We start from the raw sequence: 15,782 nt of genomic DNA, 5'->3' as shown, positions 1-15,782 counted from the left end.
AAGTCATTTCTTAGTGGTTGCTCTCAGAATCTACTTCAGAATTATTCTAATTTCCAGTAAGATATAGAAATGTTATTCTTTTATAGCTATATTCCTTCTTTCCCTTTTTTATGCTATTGCAACAATACATTACTATAATTGTTACTTTATATAATTTTTTGTCTTTCAAAGAAGCAGAGAGAAGAAAGGAGACCAATATGTATGCATAAAGTTTGTTATATTAAGTTTCTTATTTACTGTTTCTGATTCTTTTCCTTTGTTGCTGGGTTTTTAGTTGTCATTTTGTGTCATTTTCTTACTGCAGAACAGCTTTGCTCCCATGTACATCCTTTGTGCTGTTATTGCCTATCATATTACATATATTCTATATGTTGCATGCCACCAATACAATTATGTACATACTGTTTTATGCAACTGCTTGTATAAATCAGAGAAAAAACAAGAGGTATGCATTTATACTGTATTTTATAATTACATGATTACTTTTACTGGTGCTTATCTGTGTGTGTGTCTGTCTGTATCTGTGTGCGATCAGGTGGCCATCTGGGTTCACTCTTAACTGTGAAAAAATTGTAGTATTTTTTGTAAGGCTGGTCTGCTTGAAACTATTTGCTGTTTTTTTATTTTTTCCCCCAGCAGTTTGAATATGTCTTTCCACTGCCTGTCAGCATCATTGTTTCTGATGAGAAGTCAGCTGTTATTCTTATTGGAATTCCTTTGTATGTGATTAGTAGTTTCTTGTTGTTTGGGGGATTTTTCCTTTGTCTCTCATTATTTTTACTGTGATATACCTGGGTATGGTTCTCTTTATGTTTGTCTTACTTGGAGTTTGTTGATTCAAATTAGGGAAATTTTAAATTATTTCTTTAGTCATTCTGTTTCTTTCTCTTCTCTACTTTGGTGCTCCCTTCTTGTATGCTGGTGCACTTAATGATATCCACATTTATTTGAAGCTCTGTTCGTTTTCTTTATTATTTTTTCTCTCGTTCTCTGATTGCATATATCAGACTATCTTGTATATTTACTGATTTTTCTTTCTGCCAGTTCACATCCATTGTTGAGACCCTCTAATGAATTTTTTGTTTACGTTACTGACTTTTCAACTCCAGAATGTCCAATTATTAAGGCCGGGCGTGGTGGCTCAAGCCTGTAATCCCAGCACTTTGGGAGGCCGAGGCGGGTGGATCACGAGGTCAAGAGATCGAGACCATCCTGGTCAACATGGTGAAACCCCGTCTCTACTAAAAATACAAAAAATTAGCTGGGCATGGTGGCGCGTGCCTGTAATCCCAGCTACTCAGGAGGCTGAGGCAGGAGAATTGCCTGAACCCAGGAGACGGAGGTTGTGGTGAGCCGAGATCGCACCATTGCACTCCAGCCAGGGTAACAAGAGCGAAACTCCATCTCAAAAAAAAAAAAAAAAAAAGAATGTCCAATTATTAAAAAAATAATTTCTACTTCTTTATCTCTATTTGATAAGACATTGTCATCATACTTTGCTTCTTTAAGTATGGTTGTTTTTAATTCTGTGAATATAGTTATTATGGCTGCTTTGAAGTCTGTTTTTTTTTTTGAGACGGAGTTTCACTCTTGTTACCCAGGCTGGAGTGCAATGGCGCAATCTCGGCTTACCGCAACCTCCGCCTCCTGGGTTCAGGCAATTCTCCTGCCTCAACCTCCTCAGTAGCTGGGATTACAGGCACGCACCACCATGCCCAGCTAATGTTTTTTTTTGTATTTTTAGTAGAGACGGGGCTTCACCATGTTGACCAGGATGGTCTCGATCTCCTGACCTCGTGATCCACCCGCCTCGGCCTCCCAAAGTGCTGGGATTACAGGCTTGAGCCACCGCGTCCGGCCTTGAAGTCTGTTACATCTAACATCTGGGCCATCTCACAAGCAATTTCTGTTGCTTATTTCTCTCTCTCTCTCTCTCTCTCTTTCTTTCTTTCTCCCTCCCTCCCTCCCTCACTCCTTCCCTCCCTCCCTTCCTTCCTCCCTCCTTTCCTTTCCTTTCCTTTCCTTTCCTTTCCTTTCCTTTCCTTTCCTTTCCTTTTTCCTTTCCTTTCCTTTTTCCTTTCCTTTCCTTTTTCCTTTCCTTTCTTTTTTTCGAGATAGAGTCTTGCTCTGTCGCCCAGGCTGGAGTGCAGTGGCACAATCTTGGTTCACTGCAGCCTCTACCACCTGGGTTCATGCAATTCTCCTGTCTCAGTCTCCTGAGTAACTAGGACTACAGATGCACACCACCACACCCAGCTAATTTTTGTATTTTTAGTAGAGATGGGGTTTCACCATATTGGTCAGGCTGGGTTTGAACTCCTGACCTCAAGTAATCCACCCGCCTTGGCCTCCCAAAGTGCTGAGATTAACTTACTGGATTAACAGTAAAAAAGTCATAAGCCAGGAATAAATACAAAATATAGTGAAAAATAAATCTGTCATTTATTCCTTTGACATTTTAAGCGCAATGTGGCTGGATATGTTCTGGCTGCTGGAGTTTACAGTAGTTCCCTTTACCTGGTGCTGCACTCATCTCCAACTGCTAAGGACTCACAGCTATACCTTGTCTACAGATGAGAAGCACTCCACACACACAACAATGATGCCTGGGAGGTGATATGCCCCAACACACACACACACTCACGCACACACACAGAGAGAGAGCAAGAGTAACAGCCTGCAGTGAAGGAAAGACTGCAGCGAAGGAAAGACTGTTGCAGGTTGAGGTAAACACTCAGGCCCTCTACCTCAAGGTGAGACAATTCTGTGATGTCATTCAAGCTCTAGAATTCCCTCTGAGATTAGGTTAAAGCTAGACTTCAGTTTTGCTGATCTCTGCCTATCCTATTTTCCTTACTCCTATGGTTTCATCTCAAAATATTCCCTCATTAAATCACTTAACATATAAGGGATAATATACCACTGCCAAGAGGACCAAATTTAACTGCATCAGACTGTGGAATAACTTATGCCCCAGGACACTGTTGAAAATAATGATCAGCTAGCAATCAGTGGAATCTAACAGCTGAATGTGATGCCAACAGAGGCAGAATGTTTAACAGAGAGATCAGGAAAACAGAAAGTCAAAGAGCACTGCTAAAATCACTGTCATTCCAGGGTGACAGCATACATGCCAGGATTGCACTCTGAGGAGCAACATCAGCAACTTCCTACTGTGAGGGAAATACACTTGACTAGAATAGTCCAAATAAGCCATTAAAAAAACAGGCACACAAACAACATGCCCCATGAGTGTATGGGGTGCTGGGAATCGGCATCAAGAGTTGCTACATTATCTAAACCTTCCAGTTTTCAACAATAATAACAAAAAAAAACTATGAGGCACATAAAGAAATGGAAGATTGTGACCAATAAACAGGAAAAAAAAATAGGCAATAGTAGCCGGGCGCCGGCGGCTCATGCCTGAAATCTCAGCACTTTGGGAGGCCAAGGTGGGTGGATTACTTGAGGTCAGGAGTTCAAGACCAGCCTGACCAATATGATGAAACCCCGTCTCTACTAAAAATACAAAAATTAGCTGGGTGTGGTGGTGTGCGTCTGTAGTCCCAGCTACTCAGGAGGCTGAGACAGGAGAATTGCATGAACCCAAGTGGTAGAGGCTGCAGTGAACCAAGATTGTGCCACTGCTCTCCAGCCTGGGCGACAGAGCAAGACTCTATCTCGAAAAAAAGAAAGGAAAGGAAAGAAAGGAAAGGAAAAAGGAAAGGAAAGGAAAGGAAGGAAGGAAGGAAGCAAGCAAGCAAGCCTGGGCAACAGATTAAGACTCCTAATCTTCCCAGTCTTGGCTTTTTATTTTGTTTTTAAATTGTGGTGAAATTCATATAACATAATATTCACCGTTCAAATAACTTCTAAGTATAAAGTTATTTGGCATTAAGTACATATACATTGTTCTGCCACTATTATCATCTATCTCCAGAACTTTTTATCTTCCCATGCTGAAACTCTTTACTCACTAAGCATTAACTCCCACTCCCCCCTTTTCACCAGCCCTTGGCAACCACCATTTTACTTTCTACCTCTATGACTGTAACTATTCTAGCTAATATAAGTGGAATTATATGTTTTTCTGTGACAGGTTTATTTCACTAAGCATAATGTCCTCAAGATTTATCCACATTGTAGCATGTATCATCTTTGTCTTCCTTTTTAGGGAAGAGTGATAGCCCATTGTATGTATGTGCTACATTTTATTCATCAGTGGACACTTATTTGTGTTGCTTCCGCCTTTTGGCTATTGTGAATAATGCTGCAGTGAACTTGGTTGTACAAATACAGTGGTTCGAGTGCAGTGGTGCTCTTCCCAGGCCAGTCTCTGAGGTTTGTTCTGACTACAGGAAGGCTCTTCTTCACTTTTTCTTTCCCTAGTTCTCTTGGCTAAACTTTCTGACTTATAATTTAGCTTATTGCTCTCAGTGAAGCTACTAATGTCCTTTCAATCTTCATTGTTTTCAAGAGCACCTTTATGTTTGTGCTTCTCCACACTCTGTTCTACATAAAGTCAATTTTTTTGGTGAGTGCTTTGGAGCTGTTTGTACTTACCTTCTACCTCACCCCCTGAATATAATCCTTGAGCCACTGCTCTAGATCTGGGGGCATGAACAGTGGGCTCCCCCTCTTGGAGTGATCTCCTTGCTTTAAGAGCATGGTGCTGGGTGGGATGGTAGTCTCTGATCTTGGCTTGCCTTTCTAGTGTGGAACCTCTCTGCTATGAGCAGGCCAGAGTGAGGGCAGTTGGGTCCCTAGTATCCATGGTCGTTGTTACTGTGGTGTAGTCTTTTTCTATGACATCCTCCAGGAGCTGGGGAGGGATGAAGGAGGGCTGGGTGAAAGAAAGGAGCCCTTATTTTCTCTGCCACACTCACCTTGTTTTTAGCCTCTGCAATACTGTTGAGGCAGGGATCAGAAATGCTGAATGCCTGCCCTTTCTTTGGCTCTTGACTGAAACCTTGGCAGGAAAGAGAGCCCTGCCTTCTTAGCCACTCCCACCCAGGTAGATCTTCTGTCACCTGAATAGGGGGTTGGGAAAAGATAGATGTGGGTCATGGGTCAAAGGCCACAAACTCTTACTGTTTTTACCAAGTATGTAGTAGATTTTCTTGGATAAATGTTTCATCATTTTCTGTATGCTCTTAGGACTATCTTCAGAAACTTAAAATGGCGTTTTAAAAAATAGCTATCTTTAGTTTGGGTTGTTTCGTTAGGGAATAGGTTTGTGGATTTCCTCACACTGTTATTTCAGAAGTGTTTTCCCCTCAAAGATTATTCTTGTTTAAATTTTTAACTAAATGAGGTAATATCAATGTAAAAAGACAAGCCACTTTATGCATTTTAGTAAATTGTGCATTCACAGTGCTGTGCAGCCACCATCTCTGTCTAGTTTTAAATCATTTTTCATTGCAGAAAGAAACCTTGTATGCATTAAATAGTCATTCTCTGTTTTCTCTCATCTAGTCCCTGGCAGCCTGTTTTCTGCTTTCTGTACTATGATTTTACCTGTTTTGGATATTTCATGTAGCAGAAGAATATAATATGGTTTTTGTGTGTGTCTGGCTCCTTTCACTTTAGCATGCTCGTCTACATCGTAGCATGAATCAGTACTTTCTACCATTTGAAATTTCATATCCCCCCTCTCCCATTCATTCATATGTTAAAACCTAAATCACCAATGTGATAGTATTAGGAGGTGGGTATTTTAGATGGTAGTTAGGTCATGAGGGCACATCACTCATGAATGGGACCAGTAGTAGTCTTATAAAAGAGACCCCAGAGAACTAGCTTGCCCCTTCCACCATGTGAGGATGCAGTTACAAGGCACCGTCTATGAACCAGAACTCACTAAACACCGAATCTGTTGTGATTTTGTACTTCCCAGCCTCCAGAGCTGTGAGAAAGCACGTTTATAAGCTACCCAGTCTATGGTATTTTGATGGTCTATGGTATTTTACCTTTTGGCAGTCGAGAATATGCTGTTACGAATGTTTTGGTTGAATGCCTGTATTCAGTGTCTGGGAAAATTACTTAAGAATGGAATTATTGTTGGGTAATATGGTAATTCTGTATTTAACTTTAAGAGTCTATTTTGTGAAGTGTCAATAGTTTGAAGTGCATGGGGCTTTGAAACTGCCCTTCATTGTTAAAGATACAAACTCAGCCTGTAGCAGAACTTTCAGGCCAGCATCAGAGTATAACAAAGCTATCTGTATGTGATGGACTTTAATAGCTATGGCTAATTTGTTACTGTAACCAATAATATCAGAATGGAAGAGAGTAAAATTTCCTATCAAGTTCATTCCATAACTACTACTTAAAAATTTCGATCAATGAAAACATAATATGGATAGCAAGGGCATTGGCAAATCTCCAGGGACTTCCCATAAAGAATATAATTTCAGAAATGTTTGTGTTAGTAATTTTTTTCTTTAATCTATAGACATTTAACCTAGGAAGGCTCAGCATCTCTTTTAATTTGGTAACTCTTCCCATGCAGATTTTACTAGAGTAGCATGTCAAACAAACCCAATAATGTCTTGCATTTTGTTTTTCATAAGCTGAAAGAATAAGTAAATGAAATGTTCCAGGGTTCCTTGGGGAAGTCTTAAAGATTATTTTAGGTGTAAAAGATATCTTGAGCCTGGGTGCAGCGGCTCATTCCTGTAATCTCAGCGTTTTGGGAGGCCAAGGTGGAGAGGATTGCTTGAGTCCAGGAGGTTGAGACCATCCTGGGCAACATGGAGAGATCCTATCTCTAAAAAAAATTAAAAAAAAAAAATTAGCTGGGTGTGGCGGTGCTGGTTATCTATTTAGGTAAAGTGAAAATGAAGCATTTAAAAATAAACATAGATGACTTGATTGTAAAGAACTTCAGCTCTTTCATAAGTGAGAGGAAACCTTTTTGTTTGCTTAAGTAATACAAAGTATAATAAAGTCCATATGAAACACAGAAAATTATTCTGGCAAACAGACTCACTGTTATGTAGGCAGATTACACAGAAGATAAAGAGTAACCTTTCATATTGTAGGCAGAGGCATTAACAAATAACCAAGGAAACAAGCCCAACAAGAATAAGCAGATGTTGCTAAGTTTGTAACATATTTCATAACTGGTTTTCAGACTCAGGTATTGTAAACCAAGGTAAATATGCTTCATTTTCCAGGTTTTGTCTTTCATTGAACTCTTTCATATTCTGAAACAAATAAACACTTGACTCTAGAGCACTGGTTCTTTCTTTGGGGTCTGTGAGGTCAAAATTATTTTAAAATAATACTAAAAGGTTATGATGATGAAATTTTATGTGTCAGCTAGGTTAAGGGCTGCCCAGATAGCTGGTGAAACATTATTTCTAGGTGTTCCTGTGAGGGTGTTTCTGGAAGATACTAGCCTTTGAATCAGTAGACTGAGTAAAGAAGGTCTGCCATCACCAATGTGGGTAGACATCCAATCCACTGAGGCCTCAAATGGAATAAAAAGGCAAAGGAAGGGTGAATTCTCTCTCTCTTCTTGAGCTGAGACATCTGTCTTCTTTGGCCCATGCATGTCAGAACTCCTGGTGTCAGGCCTTCAAACGGTGGGGCTTACACCACTAGCACCCCCCTGGTTTGCAGGCCTTTGGACTTGGCTTGAATTAAACCACTGGCTTTTCTGGTTCTCTGACTTGCAGAGGGCATGTTGTGGGACAACTTGGCTTTCACAATGGTGTGAGCCAGCTCCTGTAATAAATTTTTTATATATCTTTGTATATCCTATTGGTTTTCTTCCTCTGGAGAATCCTAATATGGAAATTATTTATGTTAACATTCAATGCATTCATTATTGTTATTTTCAAATGCATCAATAAATGTTTTTAAAAATTCTCAGTTTTAATTTGAAAAATATTGATAATTATAATTCACATAAAATCTTTTTGGAGTTCTCAGTAAGTTTTAAGAGAACAAAAATTTGGTAACTACTACTTTAGGATGAAACTACAGTTGACCTTTGAACAACACAGAAAGATTTAGGGGCACTGACTCCTTACGCAGTAAAACATATGAGTACTGGCCGGGTGCGGTGGCTCACGCCTGTAATCCCAGCACTTTGGGAGGCTGCAGTGGGCAAATCACTTGAGGCCAGGGGTTCAAAACCAGCTTGACCAACATGGTGAAACCCCGTCTCTACTAAAAACATTTAAAAATTAGCTGGTGTGGTGGTGTGCGCCTGTAATCCCAGCTACTCAGGAGGCTGAGGCGGAAGGATCACTTAAGCTCGGGAGGTGAAGACTGCAGTGAGCCAAAATCGCAGCACTGCGCGCCAGCCTGGGCAACAGCGGGAGATGCCTCCCGGGCTCAAGCAGTCCTCTTGCCTCAGCCTCCAAAGTAGCTGGGATTACAGGTGTGCACCACCACACCCGGCTAATTTTTTTTTTTTTTTTTTGTAGAGTCAGGATTTCACCAGGTTGACCAAGCTAGTCTCGAACTCCTGGCCTCAAGCGATCTACCTGCCTTGGCCTCCCAAAGTGCTGGACTGGCCAGGTATCACTTTTGACTCCCAAAACTTAACTACTAATAGCCTACTGTTTACTGGAAACCTTACTAATAACCTAACAATCAAAACATATTTTCTATGTTATGTATGTTATCTACTGTATTCTTACAATAAAGTAAGCTGGAGAAAATAAAATGTTATTAAGAAAATCATAGCCGGGCGCGGTGGCTCAAGCCTGTAATCCCAGCACTTTGGGAGGCCGAGGCGGGTGGATCACGAGGTCAAGAGATCGAGACCATCCTGGCCAACATGGTGAAACCCCGTCTCTACTAAAAGTAAAAATTAGCTGGGCATGGTGGTGCATGCCTGTAATCCCAGCTACTCGGGGAGGCAGGAGAATCGCTTGAACCTGGGAGGCAGAGGTTGCGGTGAGCCAAGATTGAGCCGTTGCACTCCAAATTGGGTAACAGGAGTGAAACTCTGTCTCAAAAAAAAAAAAAAAAAAAAAAAGAAAAGAGAAAATCATAAGGAAGTGAAACTATATTATTGTCCATTAAGTGGAAGTGGATCATCATAAAAATCTTCATCCTCATCATCTTCCTATGAAATAGGCAGAGGAGGAGGTAGGGGAGGAGTTAGTCTTGCTGTCTCAGTGGTGGCAGAGGCAGAAGAAAATTGTGTATAAGTGAATCTGCATAGTTCAAACCTGTGTTGTTCAAGGGTCAAGGTGTACTCAATTTTCTTGAAAAATAGAAACATATACACAGTTGTATTTCTTTCACTATTTTTCCTCATATTATCTCAACTACTGGGAATGATTTTTAACTTTTAATCAAAGTAACTAATTTATATTTCACATTGAAATGCTGGGGTTGAACATTGAGAACTGTCTGTTATACGCAAGAATGTTATCACACTTGCAAAACTCATGAGCACACGTAATACAAATTCCTACAGCCACAAACATTCCTTTTATACCTTCTTAAAGTGGCAAAATTGAATGCTTTTATTAACATGTCCCAAAACTATAGCCTCTGTATAGTATATAAAAAAAGAAACAAATATACAAACTTAATTGTGCATAGCAATCCATCTTCTTGGGTTCTATGGTACTTAAAATTAGGTATGCAGTGATTATTAAGTAACTTAATATCAAGGTTTTGCTACCTAAAGATGTTGGATATTATTTTCATGCATGTTGAAATAAAAGTTTGTGAGAATAATTTATTTGAGCACAAGTTTACCTTTTCATCATCTTAAATGTTATGTAGGGTAATGTTAGCTTATGTGATCAGTAAATCTGTCTGTGTTTAGGAAAAAAAAAATCTTAGAAGAATAAGATGATTAATCAGAGACAAGAAAAAGCCACTTTTATAAACTGAAATTATCAAGGCTTGTTTGCCAAAATTGTATCTTACTTAGGTGATCTTGGGTTTTAAAAATGTTTCTGAATTAGTTTCCATAAGAAGAATTTTTCTTAAGTTGAACACATTTAACATATCAAAAGTTCAATTTCCTTGTATTTTGGGAGTTTTACAAATATTCTATTTATGTAAGTACTTATTTTTATCAATAAGCCAGTCAGAACAGAGTTTCTTTAATTCAAGAGACTTTATAGTTTAAGTTATTAATACCCTCTGGAAATAAATTGTTCCACGTCTATAATGAAGAGGTAAAAGCCTTTCTGTATTACAGATGCAGAGCTTTGTAACTTTGTGTCTGTAACTTCATTCACAGTTTGAGAGACGTGTTCACAGGGATGTGAAAACTCACTGGTCCAGATGTCAAAAACCTGTTCTTGGTGGATATGAAATTCCTAACTGATTTGAGCTCAGAGTAAACAAATACATTAAAAAGACTAACAAACCAAAGTCTGTTTTAGCTTTTACCCAAGTGAACTCTATTCTCAGCCTGTAAGGATCACCAAATAAGTGATTAAACCATAAAATTAAATTCTCAATCATTGCTGCCATTTAGGGGTGGTAACTTATTGGCCATGCAGTGACTAGAAACTACACCAGAACATAATTTGTAGAGAGGATGGGGAAAGGGGTACAACCTAGAGAAACAGGGAGGCAGCAAAATATACGTTGCCGCTTGGATTTTACTTCTGGGAGCCAAGAAAAGATTGTGCCTGAGCTTAAGTAGCCCATGAGGTGCAATTTTCTGGTAAAGCAGTTTTCTTTGCTCTGTCAGGCGAATGCATGGGGCATTTTGGTAAAACTTCCAAAACTATTAAAAAATAATTTTCAAAAAGATAAGATCATGACCCTCATACAAATGTAAAATGAATATGTGCCAGAGATTGTATTTAACTTATTAAGAGGGAATCACCATGATGTTACAACTGTTTCAAAGGCAATGGCAAAAAACAATATAGGCATTTGGGAATGCTGAAATGGATCTGTAAACAGATAACACAACCAGTCAGTATCCACAGGGCAGTAATCAATTGTATTCCACTGACCAAAATATAATCTGCATTTTTATGGACAAGAGTAATTTGCATTAGTATAAGTTTTCTGCAATTTACAGAGTTGTAAAATAGCCAAAAGACAGTGAAAGGCACAGATAGACCCAAAGAGTATGCTAGACAGGACTTTCAGTAATCTTTTTTGTCCATTTCAGTTTTTAAAATTGCCATTAGTCAGAAACATTTTTTTGTCTTTTTACTGTTTTTATCCTATTTTTTTTTTTTCTGTGCAAGAGTTTTTTATTTTTACGAAATAAAATTTATCAGTCTTTCCCTTTTTAGCTTGTGAATTTTTAGTCATAGGAAAGTTTTCCAGACCTCTAAGTTGTAGGGAAGTCCACCCGTGTTTTCTTTTGGTACTTGTATGGTGTTTTTTACTTTACATCTGATTCTATTTGCATTTTCCTGGGGTGTGGCATAAGGAATGGCTCTAGTTTTATCATGGCAACCTAGCTATCCTAATACCTCTTATTAAAATGTAGGTCTTTTTCATGTTGATTTGAGATGATGTCATTATCATGTACTGAATTTTTATATGCAGTGGTACTATATCTGGGTTTCTTGGTTCTGTTCATTGTATGTCTATTCATGTGCTCTGCAGCACTTTTAATTTTGGAAGTTTTGTTGTGTTAATAACTGGTAGGGCTACCTGTACCTCATTGCTTATCTTTTTCAGGGATTTCCTGGTGACTCTTCCCTGTTTATTTCTCTAAATGAATTTAATAAACTTCTCTATTCTAGAAAACTCAGAGTATTTGATTGGGATTGAGCTATAACTATAAATTTTTCATTAGGGAGAACAGGCATATTGGTGATAGTGAGTCTTCCTATCCAAGAACATGTTATGTCTTTCAAGAGAGTTAAAGTTTTCCATAAATAAATTTTAGAATTCCTTAAGATTATATATAGGTATTTTTTCTTGTTAATTGGGCCTGCTTTCCCCCCTCCCTTTTTTTTTTTTTTTTTTTGAGTCAGGTTCTTGCTGGAGACCAGGCCCGAGGGCAGTGGCACAATCGTAACTCACCTGCAGCCTCAACCTTCTGGGCTCAAGCAATTCTCCCACTTTAGCCTCCTGAGTACCTGGGACTAAAACCTTTAATATTTCCTCATTAGGATAGTTTTGACTTTTGTGCTGAGGGTTTTATATATTTTATCATGTTAAGGAAGCATTCATCAGTACCCACTTTATTTAGTGTTTTTAACAAGAAAGTTTGTTGAATCTTGTCAGATGTTTTTCTGCATCTGTGAAGATGGTCATATGATTTTTTCTTTTTTGCTCCATTAATATGATTGAAATTAATGCTTGGCTAATTTTTAAAATTTTTTATAGAGATGGGGTTTTACCATGTTGCCCAGGCTGGTCTCAAACTCCTGGGCTCAAGTAATCTTCCCTTTTTGGCCTCCCAAAGTGCTGGGATTACAGGCATGAGCCACCATGCCAGGCCTTTCCTTTTTTAAAAAACAAAAATTGAGACAGAATCACACTCTATTGCCCAGGCTGGAGTGTAGTGGCACGATCACTGCTAGCTGTAACCTCAAATTCCTGGGCTTAAGGGATCCTGCCATCTCAGCCTCCTGAGTAGCTAGGACTACAGGCACATGCCATCATACGTGGCTAATTTTTATTTTTCCTCGTAGAAGTGGAGTCTCACTGTGGTGCTCAGGCTGGTCTCAAACTCCCGACCTCAAGTGATTCTCCTTACTTGGCCTCCCAAAGTATTGGGATTGTAGGCGTGAGTCACCGTGCAGCCAGGGGCCTTACATTGTCTTTTAGTTGGTTTTTGAATGCTGGTGATCTTTGTATGATAATTTTTAAAGTATTAAGTTTTCATATTGTTTATGCATTTTTACCATTAATTCTGTTGGTTTTTTTCAGTTATGTAATCATATAAGCTATATTTAGAAATAATTTTACTTCTTCGTTTTGACTTCTTAAACCTTAGATTGCTTTCTCTAGTCTAATTTAGCAATCCAGTAATTGCAACAATCTTTTTTTCCTGACTTTAGCAGGGGAAACCTTTAGTATTTCTTCATTAGGATATAGCTCTGGCTTGTGNTGCGATGAAGTCTCACTCTATCGTCCAGGCTGGAGTGCAGTGGCACAGTCTTGGCTCATTGCAACAACCTCCGCCTCCTGGGTTCAAGTGTTTCTCCTGCCTCAGCCTCCCGAGTAGCTGGGACTACAGGCACCTGGCACCACCAAACCCAGCTAATTTTTCTATTTTTAGTAGAGACGGGGCTTCACCATGTTGCCAGGCTGGTTCTCGAACTCCTGACCTCAGGTGATCCACCTGCGTCGGCCTCCCAAAGTGCTGGGATTACTGGTGTGAGCCACCATGCCTGGCCAAAGTCTTCTTTCATTAATTTGTTTCTTATTTCTTCTTGCATCTCATGTAGTTTCTGTTTGATGAGTTTGTTTTTGAATTTTTGGTTGTGTAAATATTAATGTTATATCTTTATTTTGAAAAATATTTATAGACTATAGTCTTTAGCATTGTAAATTGTAAGTGCATTATAAATGCACAAATCATAAGTGTAAAGCTCAATTAATTTTGTTTTGTTTTTAATGATTGAGCAGTATTCTTTTTGTTCTGCTGTGAAATTAGCCCTCCAGTGAATTTCTTCTTAATTGTAGGTTAAGGTTTCTGTAAAACACTTGGGTTGAGCCTATAGTTTGTCTCTTAAGCTATTAGGCAAAGTGCACATTAGATCTGCTTTAGTCAGTCTGATATTTTTGTTTAATTTTCTAAAGTTTTCTAGGGAAGCAGTTTATATTTGCATTCATTAATCTACTTAATTGCTTAAAGTTTTTGAATTAAAATTTGTTTTCACAATTCAATTTATACTAGAGGACAAATACAATTAAATATAATGAGTGTTTTGAGTTCTCGGTTTTTGCATTTTACCAAATGCCCAAAAGTCAACAGGAAGAGATACCTCTTTGGTCAGGAATGTAAAAACAGGAAGAAGGAAGTCTATTACAAATCTGTGTTGGCTGATTATGAATCCAGGTTTCACCATGGAGGATGTTCATTAAGGATCATCAATGTGCTGTGCTGTTTTCCAGAATTATAGTGAGTATTAATGTCAGTAATACAGAGTGTCAACACTAGTTATAGGAAGCAATGTTAACTAACACACTGCACCAGACTTTTTTCCTATGCATGGAAACAGGATACTATTTATGAGAACAAGTCAAGTAAAATTCAACATCAGAAATATAGGGAAAATTGTCCTTTATTTTTTGCCTTTGCTTGCTCTTGATACTTTGAAAGGTCATATAATCCTTTAAGATATGAATGTATCTTTTAAAAAACATATTAAGGTATATCAACTCTGTTATTAAAAATTATTTGACAGAATGTCTTCAAATAAGTTGAAGCATCTGGGCATTATTTTATGAAGCATTTTGTGAGGATATATAGCAAACTAGATAAAATATTTCATGGAAAAATAGATACGTTTACATTATGTAAACAAAAAATATTTCCCAGTATTCTGTGGTGAAAAAAATTTGGATTCTGGGCCAGATGCAGTGGCTCATGCTTGTAATCTCAGCACTTTGGGAGCCGTAGGCGGGCAGATCACTTGAATTCAGGAGTTTGAGACCAGCCTGGCCAATATGGTGAAACCCTCTCTACTAAAAACTACAAAAATTAGCTGGTTGTGTTGGTTCATGCGTGTAATCCCAGCTACTCAGGAGGCTGGGGCAGGAGAATCGCTTGAACCAGGGAAGCAGAGGTTGCAGAGAGCTGGGATCGTACCACTGCACTTCAGCCTGGGAGACACAGCAAGACCCTGTCATTAAAAAAAAAGAAAAAGGAAACTGGATTCTATGCATTTTTTTCCCCTCTTTAGTTTGCTGGAAACTCTGATATTCTGCAGCTACAGGATATAGAGTTGGTTTGAATACCAAGCATCAGTATTTTAGGATACACTTTATCTTCAGTTTTTTACTTAGCAGTACAATATTGTCAATGTTTTGAAAAAACTAAAAGTGTGTAAAATTTATGTGGCTTATCATCATTGTCATCATCAGCCTGGTGACCTCTTTGACATGCTCTTTTCCTCAGGAGTCTATTAATGTTACATAGCAGAATGCCATGAATACAACAGACTTAGTAAATCCTTTTGGACTGAATTAGTGAAAAACAAAAACTTTCTTTATAGAAAAACTTTAAAAATATAGAATAGAGAGCAGAAAAAAAATCACTTTTATTCCCACTAAAGGATAATCATTTGTTGACACTGAGTTTTTTTCCTATGTATAGTGGGCATGTAGTAAATATTGAATATTTTTTTATTTCTTTTATTTCTTTTTTCTTTTTTAATTTTTTTATTTGAGAAAGTGCCTACAGATATAGTGAATATTTATGGAGTGAAGTTATGTTATTCAACATATTAAATGATGATTACTGTTGAATAGTTTTTGAGTGCAGCAGTGACTCCATTGTATATAATTTTTATCCCATTTTTTCCACCAAAATAAAAATACAATTTTTTTGATTATAAAAATAATATTCATTTTTTGAAAAAAATTAAGAACAAGTATGTTTGCATAAAAATCACTTAAAACCATTATACCCAAAAGTACTCCATATTTGGTGTGTGTATTTCTGAGCTTGTCCTGTGATTATATCTGTATTTGTGTCCCTTCATCCTTTTCAATTTAATATTGACAATGTCTGTTTCAATGTTGCAAGCTTTCTGTAAGTTAATTCTTTATGGTTGACTAATATTTTAAAGTACATATATCTTAGCTTATTTAATTATTTCCTTACTTTGCACATTTAGGTTTTTTTTTTTTTTTTTTTTTTTTTTTTT

The 15,782-nt window shown here is 37.9% G+C and overlaps 1 protein-coding gene across 15 annotated transcripts in view; it reads left to right on the top strand.

The window, feature by feature from the left end:
• Window positions 1-15,782, top strand: part of EXOC6 (exocyst complex component 6) — a 219,542-nt gene that overhangs the window by 19,364 nt on the left and 184,396 nt on the right. Inside the window, exon 1 of one of the 15 annotated variants that reach the window (XM_037727730.1) lies at window positions 13,759-14,032. The exons of the other annotated variants lie outside the window; for them this stretch is intronic. The gene's annotated coding sequence lies outside the window, so the exon portion shown is untranslated. Of the gene's footprint in view, window positions 1-13,758; window positions 14,033-15,782 lie in introns of those variants that run through there. 15 annotated transcript variants of the gene reach the window in all.

This window comes from Cebus imitator, unplaced genomic scaffold, assembly GCF_001604975.1.
Source record: "Cebus imitator isolate Cc_AM_T3 unplaced genomic scaffold, Cebus_imitator-1.0 Scaffold238, whole genome shotgun sequence".
Lineage (NCBI taxonomy): Eukaryota > Metazoa > Chordata > Mammalia > Primates > Cebidae > Cebus > Cebus imitator.
Note: the sequence above shows the minus strand (reverse complement) of the source record. Positions and strands in the feature narration are given on the sequence as shown.